This window comes from Acanthochromis polyacanthus, chromosome 6 (genome assembly GCF_021347895.1).
Source record: "Acanthochromis polyacanthus isolate Apoly-LR-REF ecotype Palm Island chromosome 6, KAUST_Apoly_ChrSc, whole genome shotgun sequence".
In the NCBI taxonomy this organism is placed as follows: Eukaryota; Metazoa; Chordata; class Actinopteri; family Pomacentridae; genus Acanthochromis; species Acanthochromis polyacanthus.
In genome coordinates, this window is record NC_067118.1 from 31,650,745 (window position 1) to 31,678,477 (window position 27,733).

At 41.1% G+C, this 27,733-nt stretch overlaps 1 protein-coding gene across 1 annotated transcript in view; it reads left to right on the forward strand.

The window, feature by feature from the left end:
- Positions 1-1,648: 1,648 nt before the first annotated feature.
- LOC110948294 (nuclear receptor coactivator 3-like) overlaps positions 1,649-27,733 on the forward strand; it is a 73,901-nt gene continuing 47,816 nt past the window's right edge. The window contains 1 exon segment of the mRNA XM_022189754.2: positions 1,649-1,861. The gene's annotated coding sequence lies outside the window, so the exon portion shown is untranslated.

Sequence of the window (27,733 nt, forward strand, 5' to 3'; positions counted from 1 at the left end):
AATAAATTTTCCTGTGGTCATAATTTTAAGTCCCCTGTCTTACGTACTTAACACTGGAGCAACATATTATTTTAAATTTGCCAGCTTAAAAAAAAAATGTGTTCATACTTATACTTAGTATGGCTTTTAATTTACCCTATTTTTACTGGCCGAACACAGAAGTTATTTTAACTTTGATCCACACTGTTGAGTCTTATTTAGACATTTAAAAAAAAAACATTTTTTAGCCCAAACTTTCCTTTTCAGAATGCAGGTCAGACACTGAAGTGTGATCCAGGATGTTCATTCAGGCTACAACATTGAAAACTCTTCACTTGCAGACAAGATTTCATTTTATTCTTCATCCGAGCAATTGCAAGAAAGACTAAAAACACAAATGCACGCTTGCATGTATTTGATTAACCACCACAAAGACATGATGAATGACACTGGGTAGCAGCAAGTTGAGCCGGTTTCCATTTTTTGTTTGCGACCATGCATCAAATAAATAACTGGGCACAGTTAACAAAACTTCTGTGTGCAGAAATGAACTGAAAAAGGATCACATTACATTAAAATACCGTCAAAATGTCTAAAGCAGAAAACTTATTTTATTACAAATGCACTGAGAGCTGTAGCTAGCAGCCAACTGACACTGATATCTGAGAATTTATGAATTCTGATCATTAAATAGCAGTCTGTTTTCATTTTTACATATATCACCATTTTAAGTAACAATCCCATAAATGTGTTTATTGAAGAATGATGATAATATTCAGATATCCACGGTGCAGGTAAGTTCACATATGAAATATAACTAAAAAACTTGTTGAATTAAATATTTCTGGTACTTTTAACCCTTATTTTGGCCATCCATACCACATATAGTACCTCAGGTCTACTATCCATTGACTAATGTCGAATGCACTGTGACATACTTTTTTTCCTGACTGTATCTAAAGACGGTTTTACAGGTTTGTACCAGGAAGGCACTATTGCATGCATGTGATCTGCTACTGAAAAGCCTTGTTGGATGATGTTGGATTGCAGCTAAAAGTTGAGAATGTTTTTGCACAAACTTGCATGAAATTAAAAGAGCATTAAAGGTCTATTAAAAGGCACAAGCACAAACTTACATGTGTTTAAATGAACTGAAACAGGAAAAATACCATTAAAATGCACCCATTATTTCTAAAAACAGAAAAGCATTGTTTTGCAAAGTGAAATGACGAAAACATGCAAAACCACTGAGCGCAGTTCTTGAAAGTCTGAGAGCTAATCTCAGCCTCAAATGAACTGGCACAAAAGCGAGGCTTTAATTCAGCCAGATGAACCAACTCCTCTTTATCACACAAGGATAAGACCATAGCGCCCTAATTCACCCTAAGATCTAACCTCCTCCAAATAAAGCCCTCTTTTGATTCCATCCCCCCAAAAAGTGCGTTTTTTGTTTTCCTGCTTCACCAAAACAAACAGGTCAGTGTTTGCTCTCCGCTGATAAATACCCACCGTGGCATCCTCTCTGTCACCAGTCTGCAGGCTGCGAGACAGACGGTGCCTGCTTCCCCTCCCACTCTGCCCTCACCTCTGCCTCACCCCCTCCTCCTCTCCTCTCCTCTCCTCCCCTCCCCTCCCGGTGCGGTGGTGGTGGTGGTGGAGTCTGCCTGTAGTCCGTGTGCGCGTCGGACGAGGCGAACGGAAGCGCGGTGCTCCGGCGCGGCGAACTCGCTTACCCAGAAGCCCCCGCGACGCCTCAACTTACAGAACTGGCTTCTTGGGCTTCGGGAGTGTTTCCCATTTAAACAAACAGTGCCGAAGATGGCGGAGAGTTAATGGTGTAAAGAAGAAATTATCGATCCGGGGAGAGAGATACGTCCACCAGGTAGGACCGCGCTGCACGTTTTCGCGAACAATTCCGCTCTTTTCATCCCCACTTTGCTTTTCGCTGTTGCATTTCGATAGAGGACGGAAACGTAGTGACTTTGGTTTCCAGCGGCGGTGCAAACACACAATATTGGCATCGGTGCGGCGCGGAGGGCACAGCGTGCATGGTGCTGGAGTGCATGACAGCGGAGGTTTGTCCCGTTCGTGATGAAAGTGCACGTTAGGTGTCATGTTTGTTTGCGAAAAACGGCTCAACGCTGTGGCACATTTCCCCAACTTGATCGCGCAGCCTCGGCCAGTTTTACGCACAAGCCGCTGGATCACAGAAGTGTCTCCGGCTGATATGTTTCCAGAGCATCGTGGAAGTTTTTTTGACGGGGGGCCAGAACGCACACTTTAAGACTTGAGCGCAGAGTGAGATTTAACAGTTTCCCCGTCGCTTTGGCTGCTGACTTGCCCGCGATAGTCGGTGGGAAACTGTACAACAGCTGAGCCTGACGCGACATGAGGGAATTTGGACCGAATTGTTGATCTGGGGCGCGCAAACAGCTGTGCATCATGTTTGGGTGAATTAGTAGCTGTGTTTTCCTTTATTTCACCGGTTTGCAGGAAGGAAGGAAGGACGGCAGGCGATGCTTGTCAGTCAAACAGCCTCCCTGTCAGCCTGCAGGAGCGATTCGGAAAAAAAAGTGCAGCAGCTTTGTGTTGTGTGTCTCCAACGTGCCAGTGGGTGCGCTGGGGCTGGTTGGGTCATGCTTTGGCTTTGGACGTGCCAGGTGAAAGAGTGAAGGGTCGTCGTGCTCGTGTCTTTCCTGTTAGGTCTCCCTCTGTCTAACCCCTCCTGTCAGCTGCTTCATCCTCGCTAACGTGTCTCGCTGTGGATCTGCAGGGGGCAGCAGCGTGGCCCTGTGCGCACACGCCGCCCTGCAACTCTGAAGGTCCACGGTTTGATCTAACAGCCAGCAGCCAGTTGTGTTTCTGTGTGTGTGTGTGTGTGTGTGTGTGTGTGTGTGTGTGTGTGTGTGTGTGTGTGCGCGTGCGTGCGTGTGTGTGTCCTTGAGCGTGACACCAGCTCCAGCTCAGACTGTACAACAGCAGCAACCCAACACAAGTTGAAATGAAGTGATGCTGATGGTGTGTGTGTGTGGACTGCAGGTGAGAGATGTAAGTTAATTGCGCTGAAATCAATGTCAGCAATTAGATTTGTGTCTAAAAAAGGGTTAACAGTGCACATTTGAAAACATGGATGCATTTAAAGCTCAGTTGTATATTTTTTTTCTAAATAAAATCAGCAGCAAATCACTACTGAGGAGCCTCAGGATAGTGGAGTTTTTGTTTGACAAATGGCCTTCTTTTATGACATTTGTCAACTACATTTGACACAACGATAGTCATGAACTGATTGTTAAAATGAAATTCATCAACGCTAATCTAAATTTAAAGACACTATTCTCCTCTATCTGACTTTTTTTCTCTAAAGTTGGTGAAACAAGAGAAGACATTTGAAAACAGCAAGACATTTCTACTTAAGACAGTCAATTTTCAAAAAGTCAGCAGAAAGTCACTATTAAGGAGCTTCAGTTGTAGAATGGTGGAGTTTTTTGTTTGAAAAGGACCCTCTTTTATAAAATGAATCAACTACGTTTAACACTACAGTAGTCATGAAGCGATTTTCTTGTTAAAAATAAGTTTATCAGCGCTGATTCAAATTTAAAGATGCTACATCATGTTGAAGTTGAGCTTTTTTCCTTGCCTATTGGGCCAAAAAATGTAGTCTGTCAACAATAAATTCCTACTTTTCTTGCTGCTGATTCTTTGTCATTCATCACATCATCGAATGAGTTTCATTTTAGACCCTTGAACACATCACGCAAGGCCCAGGGACACTGCTGGACATTTTAAAAAACTATTCACATAGAAAACAATTGAAAGGTTAAAGGTTGTTTAAAATAATCTTGCCTTCCATTTCTGGTCAGGGGACTGTTTTGTTTGCCGTTAGCTGCGGTGATGTGAGGTTATTAAATCATTCGACAGCAGAAAAGCTTCACTGTTCTGTCTGTCAGCCCTGAGTTCTCTCTGATTTAATTGGCTGCTGTTTGTAAAGGGGCTTTAAATGATGAACCGATCATCAACATTAGCAGTGATTCATCTGCTCCACTAATCGTTTCCACGTCCTGAATGTGTCTGCTGCCCAACTGGAGGGGTGTGGCGGCGGCGGCCTTCTCCTGACAGATTTACAGTCGACTCTGTGGCCCCGAGTCTCCTGCACACGTGCGGTCGGTCGCAACGCACGCCTGCAACCTGCTCTCTGGGAGCTGAAGCGAGCGTGGACGAGGGAGGGCTGAGGGTCGGTCGCTCGGACCCACGAGGGGTTTTCGCTAAGCGGATGGCGGGTTGAATGCGATGGCTGAGGAGGAGGAGGGTGACAGTGATGCATTATGTTTGCTGAATGGGAGAAAAGGGGACAGAGGTTAGCAGGAGATGCTGGTGACTGGGTCAGACGCTGGGGGCAGGGCTCCAGAGGCTGAGAGAGAGAAAGGCAAGGACCTCACACACCAACCGGGCAGCTCAGTGTGGAGGAGGAGGGTGTGTGCCGAGAGAGGAGGGGTCAGGTGGAGCTTCATGTTGGAATTCTACCTGACGTTTTTATCTTTACGTTCCCATCCTTGTCTGTAGTTGATCCTGCTTCTGTCCCCCTCGACTCTGCTCTGTCTTTTCTGTTTAGTTTTGTTTTTTTCCTCCACCTCCTCTGTGGAATCAGGAAGTTTTGTGACTCAGACGTTCTTCGCTGTGCTCTCTACTCTCTGTGGTATGTGTCTCCCTCGCTGTCGCCTGCCTGCCTCCCCCAGCTGCAGTGCAGTGAGCTGAACTGTTGTCCTGTTGTTGTTGGGGCCCCTCTCCGATGTGTCAGGATGTGTTAAACAGGAATTAATCTTCAGCAGTTCTCATTGATTTCACTTTGTGGAGGAGGGATCCTTTTTTAAAAAAAAAAAAAAAAATCTCGCTCATTTTTGTCCGCTTGTCCTTTACTGAACCACCTCCAGCCCAGCAGTGATGTGGTCTTACTTGTTTTTTCCCAAACGCATCGATTCATATTACTGACCAACTGAATTGAATTCTGGTATCCAAACCGAAGCAATACTTTACTTTCAGCAACCCAACCCTTATACAGACTTGTTCATTTATAAACCCTCGACTAAAATCAAACAAAACTCACAAAACCAGCTCTACAAGAACTTCCTAAATAAATTATGTTGTCAACTTCTCCCACTGTCTTCCTGTTCTGGAGCAAAAATGGCTGAAACGACCAACCCAAATTAAAGTGGCTGTACCTTCTGAACCATTCTGACTATATGCATGAATGAGGTCTTACCAGAAAGAAAAACACCCGAAGTTTCTTGTAAAAGTGTCAGAAAACTGGAGGGTGATGCAGAAACAGAGCAGGTGGCCTTTTGAATGGGTGAAAATTGAGGATAAAAAAGTTTCTAGCATAAATATGTAATTTCAAGTCCTGTCACCTTTAACTTATGAAACGTTTGCGGTCTGAATGGTCCACGACCGGACACATAGTGGCTATCGAGACTTGGCATGATGCGTTTAGGCTTGTCTTGTGCAAAATACATATAAAATGAAAAAAAAATGATGCTATTTTTGTAAAGATGAGAGCTCCCTGTATCCTGCAATACCAAATATGTCGATGTTTATTGATTTAGTGTGAATGAGCAAACTGAAAGGGAGGGGACTGTGGATTCAGACGTCCTCAGGAAGTTAAATCAGCATCGTTGAGCTAGTTAGTGCTGGTGTTATAAGTGTGTTAGAGGAAAAATGAATGACCAAACTAGTATCTTATTCCAGCACATCCCTGTTTGGTGTCACTATTCCGAGACCAAATGCTTCCAGGATGATCACCTGACGTGCCTCAATGCCAAGAGGAATCTGTAACCTACGACCCCATGAACTAATGTACTACTTTAGACTTCTAAGAAATGCACAATTATAAGATAGAATTTCCTGGACAGCTCACATTAGTGTAGATTAATCTGTTTGTTACACTTTTGCTTTTATACCATCCTTGCTTTTCTTTACAGTTCGACAGCTTTCTTCCTTGTTGAGACGTCCAGCACCAGGTAAAAGGTTCAGAGAACGTCCAATCCTCACCAGGTTTTGATTCCAAATTTTTGGCATCGTGTTCCTGATGCACATACACATTTCCGTGTTGAGGTTTGATGCCCAGCTGTGAGTGGCTTCTGCATCACTCGGTTCGTCCTCGATAACCTTGACGGGGAAACAAAAATCAAACGAAGGCAGAATTCTGATGTGTCCCACCTGTGATTTTTGCATCCATTAAGTTAATATGTTAGAATTCACTGCTTTCCTATAGAACCAGCATCTCTTCCTGTGAACTTATCAAGAGACACATTTCGTCGCTACTCTTCTGATAATGAATTGGAGACAGACAGGGAATTTATATGTTGGCTTTAGCTTTGACACCCAAATGAGCTCTATTGTATCATACAGCTCGCAGTTTAAAACTACAAATACTACCCACATCCCATTAAAGGCATTATGGAGGATGTTTCTGTTGTTTAATTTGTCTGATTCACATAAAATGAATATACTGACCTTTAGTGGACTTGTATGTATAGTTTCTAAAAGAATAAAAATAAATAAATAAATAACTGTGGACATGGCAGACATACGTCTTGGACTTACTTGTTTTCTGTATGTGTTGCTTTGGTATAGCTTCGTAGTTAGCTGGCGACTTGTTTTGCTCATCTTTTTTTACATAATGGCAGATAAAGATCCAGTGGGACCAAGCTGTAAAAGAAAGGCATTTTTTTGAGGTCAGAGAAAATAAAAGACAACTGGATCGCGAAAATGCAAAAACAAAAGTGATTATTTGCGAGTCATTTGGGCGATGGCATCAGCTCAAGCAACAAATGGACGTAAAGACAGATGCCTTGGTTGCTAAATTCCTTCTGGACAGGTAAAATGTATTATTGTATTATACTGCGGCTGTAGGCAACTTCACGGGTCCTACGATAGTTTCTGGAGGGGGCGTTTCTTCGTAAATGTTAAGAGGGCGGAGGTTAGAGGGGGGTGAGGGAGAGGTTGTATGTGCGCATGTGCATGCTACGTTCAAAGTTGTAGGAAATTAAATCTCTAATGCCTTTAAAAAAAGAAACATCTCAGTTATTTTCAAGGCACTCTCCACTTAACCATCAATGGCAGTACTTCATGGCGTTTCTTTGAAGGCTTTGAGCTTCATTTATTTAACATTAGAGATGAAAATGAATCCTCAAGTATCAAAGATTATATTAATTACTTGTTAGTTTTTGTTACAGATAATTTTTCCCTCTGTTTCATCCTCCAGTGAGTACTTTTAACTCTGATTTATGCTTTAGATAGTACAGCTGGTATTTCTTTTGTTGATTCCTTTCAGCATGCTGTTGAAGTGGTGTAACTGATGCTGTGTGTGTTGTAATCGATGCTCCAGCAGTTGCACATAAAAGCTGTCGTGCTTTCATGAGTCAAAAATAATACAGGACGGAATTATAGAGACACAGAGCCATCATTTTTCAAAGTCGACACCATAAGATGCTACACGACGTCAACCAAAACAGTGGAATAGAAAAACCAGTTTGGGTACGTAAAATTAAAACAGTCTTTAAGGGAAAAATTTCACATTTTTGCAGTTAAATTTAGTTCAGATCAAGCCACACAAAAACCCAAATATAACCAATAGTAATGACATTTCATGGAGAGATATTTACTTGACTATTCCTTGCTTGAACGGTGACAACACTTGGGCTTCAGCTTTTGTACGATTGGGCAAGTATGTAAATGACTGAGCGTTAAAGATGGTTTGATGGCAGATACTTTTTGCTAAGCTAAGGTAAGTCATCATTGATTCATATTTACCAGAATGTAGTGTTGATCCTCTAACTCTCAGCATGAAATAAATGTAAAATATTTGCAGCATTAGGGTTCAGTATTGGTCAAGTTACTCAAGAAGTGTAGTAAGTTTGTTTTGACTTAATACACTTTTAAAAAGTAAAGATTTTATACTTACGTTTTAGTATCAAAACTGACTTGTGATCTTACTTGTCATATTGCTGTATTACTTTAGCTAATTAGATTCCAACTACATGTATTTACCCTCGAGAAGACCAAAAAAATCTATTTCTCTGCAGCATCTTTGCTTGCTTTTTGTGGGTATTTCCTCTATAATGTGTTGAAATAAGGGTCGGTCAACCACAGAAAAAGTAGCATCTCCTTTATCTGAGCTTCATCCAATCTTGTCTACTTAACGTGCTTTACCTTGAAATCCAGTTTGTGGTGTTAAGCCGATGTAGATGCATCACTGGCAGTAGAGGTCTTCTGATTAATACCGGTGTCTGTTTTTCGCGTTTCAAAGCGTTATACCAGTGGCACAAAGTTTACAGCATTCGACAATGTTCTTTGCATCTTTGATTGAGATAAATTCCAAATAATGACAATACTTCCAGCTGCTAAAGTTTACCTGACATTCTCCATCTGTTATTTAATTTTTTGTTAGCAGCTGACAAGACCTGCCTTGACCTGCCATGTGCATGTTATCGTCAGATAGCCTACAGGGGCAAACAATGTGTTTTGGTAATGCTGTGCTTGTCGGATTAGTAACTGTAATATAATGTTTCGTAAATTTTAATCCCTTACATTACCCATTACTGAAGAAACACATAACTGCTGAATGCTGTCGTTTTGCATTTAGCCTTTGACCTCGTCGCTCCTCAATGCAGATTTTTAACGTGGAGGTTTTTCCACAGGTTTTTTTTGGGTTGCCAAAGAAACACGCTTAGTGCCTTTTTTCCCCCCAATAATTTTACAAATTTTTTTGTAATTTAGCAAAACGGAAAAAAACTAATTTAAAAAGTTTTTACAGTGTCGGCCATTTGTGAGCCAGGCATGGAGCATGTTTGGGGTTGTTCCTGTAACTAAACTTCGTGTTTGTCATTTTCAGCTTTAATGGCAGATTGCAACTGATGGTTGTAAGTGAAACTATCGATCTCATTCATGAAGTGTCTATTGCTGGTGCCTGTCGCTCTCATTTTATTGTCCAGGCTGAATTCATATTATCATTTTTCTGTACTCTTTGTTGATATTTTCCCATAATTTAACGTGGTTTAAAGTTACGACTATACCACCAGTGCCCATTGTGCTGCAGTAACCATAGTTTACTTAAAGGGAGAGTGATTTAAACTATCATTTGTGTCTATAAGATCTTCTAGTGGCTGACTGTCCATCTCCAAACTGAGGCTCATCTATTCAGAATAGCAAGTCAAGATAGTTCAGATGCTTCAAAAGATCTGATACATTGGATGTAAGGAAACATGGGAGATATGTTTTATCTTCAGTAAACATGATGCAGAATGTTGACATCAGGAAGTCAGTGGAACCACAGCCAGCTGCACTAAAGTTAACAGTGTTTACACTTTAACCGGTGCTGTAGCTTTTAAAAGTTAATAACTGTGTAGTTGTTTTGTTTGATAAGTGTGGTGTCTGACTGGAGTTGATGCTTCTATTAAAGTTGAGAAGGGGAGTCCCTCATGTACCAGCCAGGATGTAAAGCCACTTTGTCTAGAAAATCCAAATACCGGTACATCAAATAAATGTTTATAATCAGTTGTCCTTGGAGTTTTCCAGCATTATCTGTAGATGTTTCTTTAGCTAAAGTAAAAATATATTCCTAACAACATAAAATGTCAAACTTTTTATTTATAATCTACAGAAATGACACATATTTTGCTGTTCTGAATGCTGACGGGTTTGACTTACCAATACTGACGTTTTGCGTTTTTTTTTTAAATTTACTTAGCACTTTTTTCTTCTTGTACTCCCTATGAACATATTTCCCTCCAGGGTTCCACATTAAGACAAAGGACAGCTGAAAAACTATCTCAACCCCGCAACCAGGGAAGCACCAGTAAATGTCCATGTGTAAAAGGAAAAGCAGAGGCCTGAAGAATAGTTAGAAAAAGAAGTAACATTTAAAAACTCCAAAGGGGATTGGCCCATTTCTCATCTATCACTGATGGACTCGCAGAAAGATGACACTTAAGTGGCTTGCCAAACAGTTATTAAGAATGGAGAACATTGACTATGAGCGTAAATAAGTGGTTTCTGCACTGATTTGCATTTTTATTGGTTTATGCAATTTGAAGAAATATGAAGTGAAACATTTCATGGAAGAAATGTCAGTAAAAATTCAATTATGGAAGAAAATACTTATTAAACGGGAGCTACAGTTGGGGTTGTCTTCAGCACAGTTTGTCGTTCTCTAAAGAAAGACCACATGTGAAAGTGAGATATGTGACGTAGGTTTCACTGCTAAATATGAGCCCTTGTTTACATTTGAAAAGTTAAATGGAGAATGGTGAGTGTGATTGTGAACTCATAGATTTTAAAGACTGAAACTTTCTGCAATCATAGTTGAAAGATTTTTTTTTTGTAAAAAATGAAATTTACTGCTGGAAAGGTCATTATTGAATGTATATTTTTGAGTATTTTGTGCCTTTTTTAACTCATCAGCAGTGGATTGATGGCTATAAACGTGGGGAGTGACGAGTGGAATCCCATTAAGGCACCTCACTATCTTCTATTTTTATTACACTGATTCTTTAGTAATTTCTTGGCGACTGTAAAATTATTAGAGAAACATGTCCTCGCTGTTGTGCACTAAAACCAAGCAGTTTCAAACCTAAAGCGAGACTATAAACAACACTGATTGAATTCCCGTGGCGTTACGAGCCTCTCGCTGATCCGAAGTTGCAGTTGCAATTCTCAGTAAATGTATGTGACGAACAGCAGGTACAACAGCCACTGACAGTGCCACTATTTACAATAATTTCATTGTTCAAGGTTGTTTTTCCAGAGAAAAAAATCTCAAACATTTTCTGTTTCAAGCTTCACAAATGATTGCTGCTTTTTTGTTGTTAATATTGTTGTAAATTCATTATCTTTGGAGATTTTGAAGATTCAGTCTGGGACAAATGATGAGCATTTTTCAGCAATTCTTGACATTATATAGACTGAAAAAGTAATTAAATTGAAATGCAGTGACAGATTAATGGATGCTTAGTGTTCCAAATATATATCAATTTTTCTATGTTATCAAGATAAATTTGATTCGTAATGTTTATTTTGCTCACTCTAGTCAGCCCCGAAAAAAAAAAAAATGCAGATGAGAGAGAGAGCAGTGAAAGCAGGTCACCTAACTGTCACCATTCACTAGTTATGTCGATGCATTGACCTCAAATTGATCGGCGTGTCGGTGACGTGCTGTTTGAAATGACAGGAAATCCAGGTGATCTGTTTTAGTCATTTCAACAAAGACAGGGAGCTGAGAAGTGGTTAATTTGTGATAACACAGTAACTAAATATCAAACAGAGCTGGAGGGATGAGACGGAGGTGGGAGGAGAGAGAGAGAGAGAGAGAGAGAGAGCGGGATGAGCTGATGGACTGTCAGAACAACTGTCGAGTGTATCCTCTGTTTCTGTTTCCTTTCTTTCTCCAGAATGCCTCAGTGCGGCTCATGTCCTCTGCCGCTTTATTTTTCTGAGAGCTATTTCTTCTGTGAGAAGAATGTCAAGTGCCCATCTCGGCGCGCTTCTCGCCGTTCTGTGTTTTGTTTTGTTACTGGCGGTTCGCTCTTGATTTCCGTCTTTCCCTCATCCTCTCGTTCACCTCAGCCTTTGTCTTCTTGATTGTCTTTCTCGCGGCATCCAATTAAGACTTTTAAAAAATTTCTTTATGCCTGAGTCATCCAGATAAATAAGTTTATTTGTTCATATCAAACCGACTGTTTTTTTGTACAACCATGGGTTTCTTTTGTGTTGGTCCATGTGTGTGAGTAAATGTGTGCGAGAGATGAAGGAGGGAGGCGGGGAGGACAGAGAGCGAGGAGTAGACGAGGGGGGAGGAGACGTGGAGAGTCGTTTTATTAACGTGGCGACTCCCGCTAAAATTCAGGGAGTGCTGTTGCATCCAGCTGTTACTGGTTGCGCGAGGCTTTGGTTGCCATGGCAACACAGCCCTGCGCGCCTGCTCAAGGTCGTTCATCCAGCTCTGAACCAGGCGGCGTGCTGCACACAGGATGCAACACGGAGCGAGAGAGAGGCAGCGAAAAACACAAGAAGAACTACTTCAAAGTGACCAATCAAAAGCACTTCAGTGACGTTGTGGTTGGCGAACAAACTCAGCCCTCCTCTCTCCATCTACCCCCACATAGACACACACACAAACGCACACACAGTTACTTTCTTCAATAAAGAAACAAACAAAAAAGAACCCCTGGCCTTGGGGCTTGTAGGCTCCTTTGCCAGCTGATAAAATATTTAGCTGGTCAGTGGGAGAGAGAGGAATACAGTGGCTGGAGAAGGCAGCGAGCAGCACAGCCCGGCTTTGTGTTTTCCTTTCTCTCATGGTGCATTGCTGCGAGGCTACCTGGGGCTCCTTCTACCTCCTCTCTCCTCAGAGGGCTGCAGCAGCATCCCTCGGGGGGCTCTGCTGCATGTTTGCCAGACCTGACAGCACACATTGTACACTAAAGGGCCTCTAACACGCTGTGTGATCGCAACAATCCTGCAGCTTCATTGTATGTCACACCGTGTGAAAGTGGGCCTAATAAAATCTTAACAATCCGCGTTGGGTGATATCAGTTGTGTTGGCATGCTAGATTGTGCAATTGGTTATTCATAGCTGTGCATTCAGCTAAACGCTAACGCTAGCATGGCTCACAGTGACGACGTGCTGATGTTTAGCAGGGATAATGTTTACCATGTTCACCATATTTGTTTGCCGTGTTTGTTAATTAGCACTAAAGGCAAAGTATACCTGAGGCTCGTGGGAATGTAATTAATTTTGCAGGTTATTTGGTCATAAACCAAAATATTGCACAAATTGATGCTAGAGGAAATGTCAAGGGATCATCAAAGTGATTACAATTCATCCTGAGGGGGACATGAATGTCTGTGCAAAATTTCATGGCAATGCATCCAGTGGCTGTAGAGAGAAGGACGGATATTATTAATTAAAATAATCATATTAGAATACAATAAAATAGGCTGGCAGAGGCATGTCATCTTCAAGAGCGATCTGTATTAGATAAACTCTAATGTAATAAAGGTTTGTCTTATGATATTAACAGTATTGAAACATGGTGATGCACTTAAGCCATGACTGCATACAGTAGACTTAGCTGAAAGTGACACTGAAATTACTGCTAGAAAAAAATCACAGCTTGATATTGGGCTGGGTGATATTGCAGAAAAAAAAGACAATATTTGTAATTCTTTGTTTTTAAATTAGGTACTTTTTTTTATGAAGACAAGAATAAAAAACACCTAAATTGAAGCACCACTTCAACCAATTCATCAAGGTTAACATGTAAATATTATAAGGTTAGCACGACAATGGAAAATTCAGATAAACCTTGATGCACATGAACCCTGGAGGTGCACAGCAGGGAACAGGGCGAAGCTGCAAAAATGTGCTATAACGTTCCCTAATATCTGTATGGTAACTGTGCACCACAAAATAAAGGTAGTCGCCCCTCGCAGTAGGTCGTCAGATGTTCGTCGCCTAGCTGGAGGTTGTTGGAGAGACACTGTGTTGTGGGTACTTTTTTTTTACCATGAAATCCGTCTCACAAGGGCAACCACTGGTCACTTTAGGCTGGAGCCTCTGCCAGGGGATTTTTTACGGTTATGGATGAGGACGACAAGAGGTCCAGGCAGCTTGGACTGGCATGCCTAGGGATACCTTTGCAGCAGCCGCTCAAAAGAGATGCTGAGTAGCATATATGTTGGGCTGTTTGTATTCCATGCATTTAGGTGACACTATCGGACAGTCTACTGTGCAAATTTCTTATTGTTTGAATTTGTACTGTATTGTCCTTTCTGTCGTCATTGCATATCGCTATCGTTTTATCGCCCAGACCTAGTTTAATAGCATTAATCCTGAGGGAAGCAGATCACCCACAGAAAGTTTCAACCAGCAGAATAAGATAACTCAATCTGCCATTTTTTTTTTTTTAACAAAAAAAGATTTATTTTGTGAAGGAAGAAGCAAAGGAATGACATGCAGCAAGTGGTCTAGCTGGCCTGGAATTGAACCATGGAACTGCAGTTCAGGGTTTTTTTTTTTGCCTATATGATGTGTTTCCTGATCACCTGGCTATTGGATCACCAGCAAATGGTTGTTTTTAGATGTGAGGAGAGCTCACCTCTACAACAGAGCAACACCAACAGTAAAACATCAAGCTGAAGTTTGATAATTATCGGACATGTTCCCAATATTGTCTGGTTTAAAGAGGGATATTGAGCTCCTGATCTCAGTAGGTCTGATTGCCATGAATAACAGTGTCTCAACTAAATAATTTGAAACATCATTATGACTTGCATGTTTAAAAATCAAGTTTGTTGGTAACAGAGGACAATATGGCACCAGTCAATTTGATAAATTGACCTTAAAGCTCGTGTCTGGAGTTTCCGTTTGTTTTCAATTTATGTATCATTGTTTAACAAAGCTTAAATGTGTTAGTCTAGTTCGATACTATAATATAATGTTAGTATGACGCGATATGAAAATTTATTCCTGAGCTCCGCCTTCCTCTCATAGACCCCCATGTTATTCCAAAAAGCGCCGGTCGCTGCCGACCAATCAAGTTCGAGCTTCAGCTTTGTCATGCTGTCAGTCAACGGTTACGCGCACAGCAAGCAAGCCCATGCAGAGGTAGGTGGGCGAGCTACGCACTACGCAACCACGAGCACATTTGTTTTGCTTGTGGAGGAGATGAGAGAGCATCAGGGATCAGCAACTTCCAGAAAAGTTACCAATCCCACGGCTTGTCAGGCCAAGAGACTGCAGGACGTTTTTTGGCTCGGGGTGCTCGCGTCGCTCCCCGACTACAGCCTCCATAGCCCGCCTGACGGCTTCGTTTAGATGCCCGACCTCTGGAGGAAGATGTTGGGGCGTCTGGGACATTCTCTTCGTCAGAGGAGTCATGCAATTCTGAACTCTAGATAGAAATAAATAAACAATGTAACGCATATACACGCGTAAATGCACTAAGTTTGATAAACAACGTCATCGAGAGGGATACACGAGTGTAATCACATATTGAAACTTTACTCGTTCGTCCTAGCAGATTCATGTTATTTTGGTATTAGGACAAGTTAGACTCAATACAGAATTCTAACGTAATTCCTTTATTATTTACTAAATGTACTAAATGTAGAAGAGTGGAAAACAGCAAAACAGGCGAGATGCTGCAGCACTCCGGGCACTCTCAGGTACTGTGCGTGCGCAAATAAAGGGGTGAAATCAGAGGGATGGAGGGTGGGACCACCAGTGTTTTGGGAGACGCTGCGATTCAAACTCCGGACACGAGCTTTAATCTCTCACATTGATGCTGTGTTTGGTCATTAATGTTCCAAATCAGTCGTCACTGCCTCTTGTAACTTTAGATATTAAATATTCCACTTAATTTCTGTGAGTGTTCACAAGAAATCCCACATGAACACAAGAAGGTAAGACAGGAGAAGAGCCCTGTCAAGTGTTACAGATCAGCACTTTATCTGTCAAAACCTAATGTAAAGACAGCATGTGCCGTTGCCTAATATAAAGGTGCTTTTCTTCTGCTGCTTCTGCTTTTCTCTTTGTGCTGTCTGCAGGGTGCACACAGAGTTTAGCTGGATTTTCACAAACCAAACATAAAATCTCACGTCCCTTTTTGTGGTCAGTGACGTGATGGTGTTGAGCAGGTGTGTCACTGTTTAAAAGCTACAAAAACACAATTTGTCACCTTTCTGGGAGCCTCAATCAAGAGGAGAGTTGGATTTTGGGGTCAGGAGGGGGTCAGTTTCACGTTTCTCTTTGCTCTAAGGTAATAGATGCTTGTTAAAGGGTCCTCAGAGGAGTGTGTGTGTCTAACAAGGGGAGTTCTGTTTTTTTTACTTGTATTCCATTGTAAAAACCCAGGCTGAGTTTATGTGTTTTAGAGCTCCTTTACGTGCCCTCGCACACATACACATAACGACACACACACACACACTCACAAACATTTATGAGGTAGGAGTTGAGGTAAATGTTACCAGCTGCAGCACAGCCAGCAAGTGGCTTCAACTCTGCCTGAACCCGACTGTTACGTGACCACCTCCTCAACTTAATTCACTCCCGTCCTGCCTTTCGCTCCACCGCTACACCTCCGATATCACTCCACCCCGACGGCACACACAGACACACTCGTACATGGACACACTCGTACACACTCGACCAGTTCCTTTCTCCAGTGTCACCAGCAGCAGCATCACTCACCTCATTGTAGCGTGAGGAGCACGCCAAGGTCTGCTACTCCCACTTCATCACTTTGGTCTGGAGCACGTCGTTGGCTGAGCAGGCTACATCCGATTGGCTGCCGTCCCCTACGAGGTCGCAATGTTGGTGCTGTGATGTCATAGAGGCTTGTTTATCTCAGTTTCCACGTACGGTACACAATGGCACCTTTGCATGAGCGCAGAGCATCAGTGACTAGCTCATTTTTCATTCGTATTTGACTCCAAAGACACAACATGATCACACAAAAACAGCAGTAAAAACATGCAACAATTAGAAACCACACAGTATCCATAGATTATGAAAAGACAGAATAAGCCAAAAGAAATCTCTGAATAAAATTAATTGCAGACAAAATAAACTCAAATTAACGTTCTCCCAAAAATGTCCACAAAAAGACAATACAAACCATTTAGAATGTATGTTGGGTTAATCTTTCTTTTTTATTTTGTGACTTTCTTAAACAAGGAGGCTAAGGAAGCTTTACAGATTCTCCACACTGGGTCCCTGGATCCTGAAAGTAGTTTTTCCAAAGGCTTCCATAAAATAATTTTTCGAAAAATCTGTTAATTACTGATAAAACTGTTCACACCACATCAGTTTTGCTACCACTGGGGTGAATCAATCAACTCCATGATGATTGATTCAGCTAGATGGCTTTGTAGAGAGCTATTCATAATGGAAAAATTCTTAAATTCGCAGTTGTCAATAGAGGATAAAATGCCCAAATTTGCCAAACCAGGAAGATATCCTGATAGTTACACCGAGTTTGTCTTTTTTGAGAGTAGCAACAGGAGAACGCAACATGTGATCTCTCTTCAGTTTATATCAAACAAAGCCTTGAAGCCAGAGAGACTGAAGCGCCATCTGACAACACATCAACCGGAATATGCAAATATATCCAAAATCTTTTTCCATCAGAGGGGTGAACAATCAATCTGCCACAAAAAGCAAATGCGTAGCAGTATCAAAAAGAAGCACACAAGATGTCCTGTGTGGTTCCTCAATGTATTGTAAAGAAGAAGAAACCACACAGTTGGACAAAAAACAGCAGCTGTTGATTTGTGTGAGTCATCATTTAAACTCTAACTGCCATGCAGAATGATCAGAGCACGTGGAAAAGTACATTAATATCAGACATGACTCCAAGAAGTTTATTCATTAATCTTAAATCAAATCTTTAAATAAGTCATTTCTGCTTTTCATGGAGTGTTGTGAATGGAAAGAAAGATACAGTTGTGTACCAGTTTTGAAAAAGAAGGTTTAACAACAACAATGTGCTTTTTAATTGTCTTTATTTTTTGTTAATGGAATTTGAAGGGTACCTTTTAAAATTCTAAACTTTTTAGGAATCAGTGGCAGAGTGACGAAACTATATACGCCTAGCAGGAATTACTTGTTGGCTTGTGATTTAAAGGTCCCATATTGCCCAACTTTTCATGCTGCCAGTACACGTCTTTTAATTTTTAAGCTCAAAATACTGCACAGGTGGTGTATTTTAACATGACTGTATAATTCCTGGCTTTAACAGGCTGCATCATTAAAACTTTAAACGTAGCTGAGCTGCTTCTGTCCACGCCCCCTTCAGGAAGAAGACTCTCTCTGCATCTGTGATTGACAGCTAAACAAATGTGGAATGGCAGAAGTAAATGTGTTCATGTCTTACTCTATACTGTCAAGGTTATAACAACCACTAAAAATGAATTTTCACCTATAATTCATCAATCGCAATGATTTCTTGCTTTGTAATGCGAAGAAATGGATAATTTGATAAAAACCTGGAGTGCTTTAAAAACAGAATTTCAGCCAGGAAATATACCATAGCAGAAAGAAGGACACAGTGGTGGTTAGTGGCTCACTATTGGCCCCGTTAAGACAGATTGTTTAGTCTTTCAGTGGCTCGTGGTTGGTTGCTTAACTCTGCTATATACAACCTGGGTGGCATGTTTTAGCGAGAACATTCTTACCGAGAGCATTGCATTTAGTTTTGGAATTGTTCGATACTCATTTGTTCATTCTCACCATGTCATTAGTGAAGATTCTCTCCACAGTTTCATAATCACTTCTGGTTTATTCTAATTTAGGAAAACTTCTGCATTCATCATTAGTGCAGTTAGCGGAATGTAAGCCTCCAATCCTTCCTTTATTGATCCCACTTTGGCTCAGTAAGAGACATCACTGGCTTTAACCTCATGAAACTGTTGTGTAAGAGACCTTCATCTTGCTCAGTGAAACAAACATGACTAAGAAGATTTTGAAAGCTTTCACATGATGTGCAGAGAAGACACAGGCTCAGGCTTTAGTCAGACTGCTGATTTCACATTCTCCTGTGCATGGGTCTAAACGGAGTTACTACCTTTATCCGTGTGTTTCTGCCAAGCTTGGAAATGGAAAGAAACCCTCCATGCAGCGGCCTCAGCTCAGGCAGAGGGAGTGTCTTTGGTTGAATCAGCTATTCCTCTCTAAAAACCCCCACACCTCTCATTTTCTCTCCCTCGCTCACAACGAGCCTGTTAGTCCTGCGAGATCCGAGTCGTAGTAAACAAGCAGTGACATTCGCATGCTCTCTGTAGAGGAAAAGGGGCCAGAATTTAAATATTGATTTGATGCAATGTGAGACAAAGATTCCAGCTCCTCTTGTGTTCTTCTTTTAGAGGCTTTTTATAGCTGTTGTTTGTGTATTTTTAGTTATTGTTCAGCAAATCAGACTTTACCCAAAAAGAAGGTTTGTTGAAGCTCACTGTGTGTTCGTGCTCCTGCGCTTCAGTTCAGCTTTAGACGTGATGCTCAGGATGAAATATCATCTCCTGTTGGACTCGGCTGCCCACTCAGGTAACCATCAGGTGAACGGCGTTGACTCGCAGATCCAAGCTTCTGTTGATGTTTATAGAGCCGATCAAGCCAGACTAATGGAAGACTGGCTGGTAGATTCAGGTGTAGAGTGTTGATCCCTCTCCAACTACGACTTGGCCCACTCTGAAAAACATAGTCGAGTCAAACACCTATGAAAAGTTTTGACTGTGGCTTATTAAGAGGGCAGGTGTGGAGGGAAAGTGAAAAATAGACATTTTTTTTACCTCCTTTTTGTGAGAGTGTGAGAGTTAAAGTTTCACATGGTTACATTTCTGTGAGTGTTAATAATCAGCAGCACTGGCAGCGAGTGCATTAAAATAATGCTTTTTAGTCCTCACTGGCTCAGTCTGACATGTGAAACAATCCATTTTGCCATTACTGTGTTGAATAGCTGATTATTTGCAAAAAAAAACATGAGGACAGAGAGGAGGATTCTGGTAAGGAGGAAACGGTCCCAAAGCAGACACATCTGATGATCAGTGCAGATGGAGGCAGTGAGAGTTTTACTGAGTCAGTGAAAAAGTCACAATGGCTAGGGCTAAAAAACATGAAACAAATACTAAAAACAGTCATGATTCTTGCTTCGTACAGTTAAATCATCATGACCAATTGCGATATTTCCATTTAAAATGCAATCTGCTCTTAGGAAACAGCTCATGTAGATAAAGTCACTTAGTTTCAATTTGGGCACCAGAACGCCCAATTTCACTCTTTTCCAACTAATTTTTGGTCATGCATCTGTCTAAGTGGACTGCAGCTGCCTGGTTAGTGTGTAGCCTCACCAGCATGTGAGGCATTTAGGGAACATTGGTAAAGTGTGGTGTCTATCAGTAAGCAGATGTTCAGCAATTGAGGAGTTTAGCCTGTGCTCAGTTTATTGGAGTGATGTCAGACATCTGGTAACAACATGTATATATTTTTGGATTTAAATATTTGCAAATGTGAAGTGTCTAGGCACTGTCAATCTTAGCGTCAGTGCAAAACTAGCTTATACAAAGATATAACTGGTGCAATCACCCGAAAGAGTTAGTAGGACCAGTGCTATTGGTGGAAAAGTTGGCATGCAGCTCTGCCATCTCACTGAGCCAAAACATTATGAACACTCAAGGATGTTGATTATTATGTAACCATTTTGACAAAACCACACAATTGTTACGTTTGTCACATGACTAGTCGGAGCATCTCTGTTGTGACATGCTCCCAGTCAGCAATGCTCCGATCAGTGACAGTGTTGGTAACACCCAATAACGGGATGTTTGGGGATATGCTAGAACAAGTTTGATCTGTGACAGCTCCAACTCGCAACTTACAGGAACGTATTTAGAAAAAAAATTGCTTCCAGATATCACAGTGCACCTCAGTAGAGAGATGAGAAGACCCCCTGAATATGCTGCTGTTGCTTGTCTTTGCTTATTCAGTCTGAACCAAACAATCCGATGTAATACCGCTCTAGTGTGTGCTTTTATGTCGTATGTCCATGCAGCGGTCTGGATTCAGAAGTGTGATGTGGGACAAGTATCGTCATGCTGTCTCCACAAAATTAAGTTTCTATACAACTAAACTACATTTTGTGTAACATTTGGAGGGACATGTATTTTCTGTCAGGTTATGCTTGTTTCTAATGAATCACAAATATGTTTCCAATCAGTATATCTTTCATTTTATTGGCTCACTGTTGTTGCTTTTCACCCAGCCAATCATATATTGGATGGGTTACCCTGATAGCCCAATAAATAGCAGAAAAGCTTCAAACATGTGACAAAAAAATTTGTATTTTAACCCTAAACCATCACATTTTCCAAACCCAACTAAGCAATTTTGGTGCCTAAACCTACCCAAGTTTCTGACAAGCAGTTGTTGCTGTCAAATTATCTAAACCTAACTATGTAGTTTTGGTGCCCAAACTTATCCAAAGAGCAATTTAAAACCGAAAGTGAACAAGAAGTGAGAGCAAAACTTAAGTCTGGCTCTTTCAAACCGCAATTCTTTCAGATAATGCCATGAGTGAGAAATAGATGTGCATAGACACTGATTTGACTATTATTACTACTGGCTTAAAGGAGCAACAGCGTTCCATCTCTGTACCTTACATACAATACCAACAAGGAAGAATAAAGACGCAGCTGTCCTACCTTGAACAGACTTTTAATAAATCCATCACAGATTCTTGCACAAATACTTTTCTATCCCTCAAAAATAAAATGCATCCTCCCTGAGTGATGCCTTGTATTTGAATTGTTGAGTTTTAACTATCCCTCCTCATCGCATTTCAGTATTCGATTTAGATAGGAAGCACAACATATTTAAGACCCACATAATGCTGTGTTGCAATGACGTAAATGACACGCATCACAGCGAGTCACATAAAGTATCAGTGAGCAAGCAGCTGCGTCACTGTAATGTCTGTCATTTTTGTTTAGATTTTATTCTTTGACAAAAAATATACTTCTTCATTGTCCTCATTTTGTGTTATTGTTTTTAATTCAATTTGGGTTTCGCTGTGACAAAAAAGGTTCTCAACACCTACGAATGTTTCACCATAATCTGTTGTGGATTAAATTTACAATCATCTTCACTATCCCTACTACTCAGTATAACATTTCAGTGTGGCCTGTTCAGCTCTCTTGTCAGACATAACTGGTGTAAATGAAGGTTCTCATCCTGTTTTAATTTTTGTTAGTGGTGATGCCCTTTGATTACATTTAAATCAAAGGTTGTACCTGAATGGATGATATATGCCATCATAGGAACTGTCCATTCTACTGGAATGAAAGCAGCTCAGTAATATTTATATGAAACCGCAGTAAACACACGCACTCTGTGGAAACACATGCACACTCTGTGTTAACTGAAGACCGTTTCTCTCTCACACGTCAGTGACAGGTCTCCAGTAAAGGCCTTGTGGAGAGTACGTGTTAGCCCAGCACGATCTCTCTCTCTCTATCTCACCACTGCTAAAAATAACACCATCCCTCTGCTAGACTTAGACAGAGAGAAGGAGGGAGGAGGAGTGGAGGAGGTGGGGATGACAGGATGAGAGTGAGAAAACAGCAATCAGAGCAAGAGAAAGGGGCGAGGAGATGGACGGAGGAAGAGCAGAGGTGTCGGGGAGGAAAAGACAACAAGCCATTAATAATTTACTTGCAGGACACTTTGAGTTCGACCTTTAGTTCTGGTCAGCAAAGAACAAAGCATTGTGCTGAATGTTGTACAGTGTTGGAAACTCTTTTCGCATGATCTGACTGCTGTGTATTGACTGTAAGGCTGCGCCCACGGCCAGTCGAACGGCCAGGTGCGCTCAGGTGCTTAGTGGGCATTTTCAAACCCAAAATAGCTCTGTGATTTTTATTATTTTTTAGAGGTACCAGTGAGAAGATGACATAATCCAACAAAGCCATATTAAGTAAAACATGCATGAGATGGAAGCTGACAAATGCAGCAGAGCTGTGCACTTTTTGAAGATAACGAGGAAAAAAGATTGCTCCTTTTATTACATTACAAAGTCATTTGACAGGAATGTGTGCTTGCATTCAGTTGGCTTGCTAACTTTGAATATTTTAAAATTTTATTCCACTCTGTCGGTATTGATGGGTTACTGTAGCCATTTCTATTTTGGATCTGGTTCCAAGTGTTCTAAATACTTCTTTTTTCATTACTTCCAGCCTCGCTTTGACACCTCAGGCATCTAAAAGGACAAAAAAACAGCTCATGTATATACACTGATCAACCACAGCATAAAAACTACTGACAGGTGACGTGAGTAACAGTGATTACCTATTTACAATGTTACCTGTCACCTTGTAGGATATATTAGGCAGCAAGAGAACAGCTAGCTGTTGGAGATGATTTGTTGGAAGCAGGAAAAATGAGTAGCGTGATGATTTGAGGGACTTTTTCAGGGACCACATTGCAATGGTGAGATGATTTGATCAGAGCATCTCCACAGCAGCAGGTCTTGTGGGGCATTTCTGGTAGGGCTGGACCTGAATATCCGAATATTTAGCCGTAACAATGGTATCCGAATATTAATTTTGAAATCCAAATATTTTGTTTTGGTGCTAAATAGGGGGAAACCCTACTGTTGTGGTAGATCATTGTTATTGTCTGTTTTCTCAGCATTACAGTTGTGAAAGAGATACGAGGCTGCCATTAAACATGTTGAAGTGTGGATGCACAAAAACCATCAGTTGAATCAAGTGAAAACCGTCATCTTGAGTAACAGCTTGTCCTTCACCTTTCTGCTACCGCTCTCAATGCAACAAGTGCACCTTTATAAGCTACGTCGTCTTTTAAAAGCATTAAATGTGTTCTGTTACTGCACCAGCTAAAATGCAAACAGTATTCAAAGATGTCCTCATTCACTACCAAGCAAACTACCTTGAAAGATCTGATTAGCAATTTAAAAGGATTCAGCAGCTTTAGAACGGGATTCAGATTGAGTAAAAAGCCATCTGTAGGTTTAAACAGTAGAAAAAATGCACTCTGAGCGATGAGGAGGAGGCAGCTTCAAACAAGTACTTTGTTTTATCATATCTTCATGCATGATGCAAAAGAAAAGAGAAGTAGAAATGAGTCAAAGGTAGAAAATAAACCTGTAAACAAGACGTCGATCTCACTTAAAGTCTCCCAACTTTTGACAAAGGCAGCAGGTGCTTGTGTAAAAATAGTCACGTACAGGATAAAGCCCCAGTTTTATGTCCTCCCAGTTTCAGAAATAATCTCTGTGCTCACTAACATGCCTTAAAATCACACAAATGTTCACTTACACTCTGAATATTGGTGCCAGTGTAAACAAGGAAGCAGGGGGTTGGTTGCATAGTCGAAGAAAATAGTACAGAGCTAAAACAGCCATGGTTCCAAGCACAGACAACAAGGTGAGCAATGCCTGTAATTCAGACAGGTGACAAATTAAAGGAAAAACCTGCATAATTTTATGCAGGTTTTTCCTGCATAATAAGGTGTCGGACCTCTATGTGCAAGAGCAGCTTCGGTGCACCTTGGCATTGATTCTTCAAGTATACTGACTTCTTTATTAGTTGCATTATCTTTCAGCACTTTTTTGTCAGTTTAGCGTTTTAAAAAACAAACAGGATTGAACTTTGTCATCAGTCTTGACAAAACGCAAGCAAACAGGTGTGAAACAAGAAAAAGTGAGGCTTGTATCTGTTCGGTGAAGACTTTCTGCTGTCTCCTGAAAGCATTTTGCTGGCCAGGAACTTCGCTTTACAGCCCAACTATTGCACAGAACAGACCGCCTGGATGACAGTTTGTGCAGAATTGTGTGTCGGTGAACCAGGAAACTGGTTGTAAAGCTAACAAGCTGACAAGTCCATGTTTGCCGTTCCTGATTTTGTTCTTTGCATTGCTGCCTGCTGTATACGTGTCCCTTTGACACCTAATTTCTCAGAAGCAAACACATATATTCAGCTGTGCCTGGCCAGGACTAATTTGTGACTGTTCTGCATTTAACCTTTGTCCTGACACACTTCAGCTGCACAAAAGAACAGAAATATAGCCTGAGGAGGTGAAGAGGAGGGGGTTGGGCAACTTGTTGCTGTGTGATTACTGTGCTATGGCAAGCGCTGTGTGTGTGTGTGTGTGTGTGTGTGTGTGTGTGTGTGTGTGTGTGTGTGTGTGTGTGTGTGTGTGTGTGTGTGTGTGTGTGTGTGTGTGTGTGTGTGTGTGTGTGTGTGTGTGTGTGTGTGTGTGTGTGTGTGTGTGTGTGTGTGTGTGTGTGTGTCAACTAAACAAACTGACGTCTCGGGTAAGGGTTAGGGACACAATGACGCTGCACAAAACACAGAAAAAAGAAGGCAGGAAGAGGGATGTGGGGAGGTTTTTTTTTTTGGTTTTAGTGCCACGGGGGGGTTGAGAATTCGAAGCAGCAGAAGAGTAGGCAATGCAGTTGACATTGTTAAATTTCAAGTGTTTTTCAAACAGTCCATTTACCGTGTAACCTTAAACCCTGGGGTAACACTGAGGCCTCTCTGCCTCAGGCAAGGTGTTACAGACCATTTTTACGACCGCAGCTTACTCAGAGTGCTCTGGTTTATCCTGGAACCTTTCACTGATTTCTGTTGGTTTAGGAAGATGGTGCGTTTTTCCTCATATGGTGTTTAATGTCCATGTTGAATATAAAATAAGAAACTTGAGCAACGTTTTAACGCTCACAGCTTTGACACAAATTGCAGCTGAAGTTCACTGAGAAAGCACCACATGAGGTGCATTTAAAGTCCTCTCACACCTTCACCCCCACCATCAACCTTCCTGAATGCAGGACTGACACAAAGCAACCCACTGCTCCTCCATCTGACCCAAGAACACCTTAGAAATGGCTAAATGGGGAAAAAATAAGAGAGGCAGCTGATGGCCGCTTTGATAGGAAGATGCCTTAAACGCCACTGGAAGGGAAAGAGGAGAGAGGAGGTGAAAGATGATCCAAATAATTGAGATGCTGAAGGTGTTTTAATGGCCTCAGCTATCTAAGTGCTTTTTGGATGAATTTGTGTCACTGGATGGATAGCTAGATAGATAGATTAAACCTTTATTAATTCCACTGCGGGGAAATTTACAGTAGTTTGTAAAGTTAGGTTGACACCATCTGTGAGCAAAAAGCAAATACAAGACAATACAAAATCTAAACCGGTTCCAAAACACACACTCCTTTACTCTTTTCTAGCTTGGTATTGAACCAAAAGTTTCATATTTAAAGAAAATGCTTTGGTGAGTTTTTTTCTCTCCTTTAGCCTCAGAACAAAAGTGATGGTTTTACATTGTGGGACTGGCGGAAACACTTGTCCCGTTTGTCAATCAGCAACAAGTTTGACAATCATTGAAAGTCATTTATGTTGGAAACTGCCAAACATTTTCTTACTCCAGCTTCACGAATGTAAAAATATGCTTCTTTACAATGTTATATCACTGGAAATTGAACATATGTGACAACATCTGAACCCTAATGAGCATTTCTTACTATTTAATAGTAAGTCTGAGAGTTCATTTTGGGGCAACCAGAGAATTTCTGACATGGGCTTGATACAACACTTAACAGACTATTTTTCACTTAAATAGAAAGAACTGTCATTTGCAGCCCTTTGTGCAAGCCGGCATCACTTAAAATGCCTCACAGTTAAGAGTAAATCGAGTTCAATTCTTGTATTTTCTTAACCTTCTCATTTCTCCTTCATATCTCTCCTTGATGTCAGTAGTTTTTTCCATCAAAACAACCCGCTGCTCCATCAAGGTCACAGAAAAATCAAGAGGAATCTGTCTAGTTGTACCTGATGTAAAGCCCATGAAACATGTGTCCATTACAACTGAATGAAAAAATATGAAATATTTAAACTCAGACTCTAAGCAAGAGAAAAAAACATGAAGCAGCCTAAAGGTATAGCCTAACACATTTTATATTTTGGAAGCCGCTTTCTTATTTTTGCCATATTTTAATGTCTACATCTGACCATAAATTCAAATTTATGTCTGCACAATAAGAGTCAGGATAAAAAGTATGCAAGTTCCACTACAGGACAGAGCTGATGTTCTCTGCAATTGTGGTTTGAAAAATATCTGAAGTCGTCAAAAATGAATATTGTTAATTAAGATCTTTATTTTTAATAAAAGAGCAATCTAAAATTCTAAAACCAAAGCAAACATTTCATTTGTTGGGGCTATTTTCAGCTTTGGATTTCGTGCTTTACTGAGTATTTCTGGCATCCGGATGGCGTTGGTGGGTCTGACTGAAAATAAACAGCCTCCATCATGGTGAAGGAAATTGTCAGTCTGTGCAAAAGTGTAGCTCATTATTGCGGTATGATAGTTTTAATGCACCAGTAGGGGCACATAGGAGCAAAATACATCACATTTTGGCTGTGCGGACTTGATAATGAGGTTAAATCATTGTTGGATTTCGCCTTTAAGTCCAGCTGGCACGTTTTATTTTGTGGGTGGAGAGGTGCGTCTGAGCAGCTACAGGTGGAAGGTGACTGCACGCCTCTGCTCCGTCTACACTTTATCTGCACACGTGTGTGTGTGTGTGTGTGTGTGTGTGTGTGTGTGTGTGTGTGTGTGTGTGTGTGTGTGTGTGTGTGTGTGTGTGTGTGTGTGTGTGTGTGTGTGTGTTGTGTGTGTGTGTGTGTGTGTGTTCTAGCTTTTGCTACATTGTGGGGAACCAAATGTCCCCACAACGATAGGAAAACCGAAAACTATGTCACTTGTGGGGACCTCATTTTGGGCCCCACAAGTTTAAACAGTGTTTTCTTGGCCATGTTGTTGTTACTGAAAAAAGTAAAAATGCTAAAACGTTTCTTTAGGGTTAGCCATTGTTTTGGTTAGGGGTTAGATATGAATAGTAATGATAGCAAGACACACACACACACACACACACACACACACACACACATATTATGTTTTTCTATCATTGTGGGGACTTACCATTGACTCCCAACCATATCTAACCCTTACCCTAACCTTAACCAAACCCTAACCCTAACCAAAACAATGGCTAACCCTAAAGAAACATTTTTGCACTTTTACTTTTTTCAGTAACAACAACATGGCCAAGAAAACACTGTTTAAACTTGTGGGGACCGAAATGAGGTCCCCACAAGTGACATAGTTTTTGGTTTTCCTACAGTTGACATT